This window comes from Tenrec ecaudatus, chromosome 16 (genome assembly GCF_050624435.1).
Source record: "Tenrec ecaudatus isolate mTenEca1 chromosome 16, mTenEca1.hap1, whole genome shotgun sequence".
Lineage (NCBI taxonomy): Eukaryota > Metazoa > Chordata > Mammalia > Afrosoricida > Tenrecidae > Tenrec > Tenrec ecaudatus.
Window position 1 is genome coordinate 25950415 of NC_134545.1, and position 1543 is coordinate 25951957.

Consider the following 1543-nt stretch of genomic DNA (forward strand, 5'->3'; position numbering starts at 1 on the left):
AGAGCAGAACGCAAGAAGATGGATTGCCAGTGTCTGCCCAGAGCAACAATTGTGAGGACGACACACGACTGGGCCATGCTGTGTGCTGTGTACATAGGGTTGCACCTAACAACCACCACCACATGCCAGCCCTCATGTGTATCCAGCCTCCACTGAATCCCTTCCGACCATTAACGAGGGTCGTGAGCAGCCTTGTCCTCAGGCAGAGTGCACTCCAAAGTGGATCCTCTCCCTCCAATCAACCCAGGACAGGGTGTCTCCCTTAGGGGCTCCCGGGTGTGTCCTTCATGGAGATGCCATACCGGGGGTGCACAGTCAGAACTCATACTCCGACTGCCGTGGCCAGGAGGCCCTGGACCAATCTTGTAAGCTCTTCTGTCTAACAAGGTCCGTGTTCCAGTCATGGTTCGATTCCCGCTTCTGTAGTTCCATCTGTGGTGTATCCATGTGCCGCCAGTAATGGCTATGGGATAGTTTCCTTTATTCTCCATGTCCTGTTGAAATGGCTGGATGGCTGTGAATCCTTGGACTCCATGATGACCTTATGCCAATGGTATCTTGAATTGGACGATGTGCCCTTGTCTCCTTTAGGACTTAATAAATGCTCTTCTTTAGTTTTAGTTGAGATATGGGATCTCTTTTATACTTCAAAACACTCAAACCAAACTCACTGCCATCGAGCCAGTGCTGACTCATAGTTCAGTCTCAGAAACCCACAGGGCAGCTGTTTATGGGAGAAGAAAGCCCAGTCTTTCTCCCCGAGAACTGCTGGTGGTTTTGAACTGTCGACCATGTGGATTGCTGTCCAATGAGTAACCACTATGCAACCAGGGCTCGCTTCAAAACACTACCATGGCTACAATCTGTACAAGCATTGAAAACATGATGTTCAGTGACAGGAGACAGTTATGAAAGAGCACACAGGTATGAGTCCATTTCTATGCAATGTCTTCAATAAGCCAAACTATAGAGAGAGACCAAGATGCTTAGGGGTTGCCATGGGCTGGGAGGGAGCAAATAGGAGGTAACACTGTTATAACCATGCATTGGGCTGCTCCTCACTGCAAGGTCAGCAGTTCAAGACTACCAGCTGCTCTACAGGAGAAAGATGAGGCATTCTACTCCTGTAAAGAGTTACCGTCTCAGGAAACTCACAAGGGCAGTTCTCCCCTGTTCCAAGGAAGACCAAAGAAGGATCAATGACTTTGAATCCTGTTGCTGGAGAAGAATATTGAAAGTACCATGGACTGCCAAAAGGACAGGGAAGTCTCAATTTGGAAGAAGTCTGGCCAGAGTGCTCCTTAGAGGTAAGGATGGCGAGACGTCATCTTACATACTTTGGTCATATTGTAAGGAGAGACCAGTCCCTGGAGAACAATCTCATATCAACTTGAGGGTATTAAGAGTGAAGGGGTGGAGTTGAGTCCATCAATCAGGTCACAGCTTGATGATGCCTCCTTATGGGCGTGGCCTTCATGAGGATTCTGGGAACTTCCTCTCTCTCTCCCTGCAGGTGGGCCACTCTCTCTGTTTTACTTTCCTG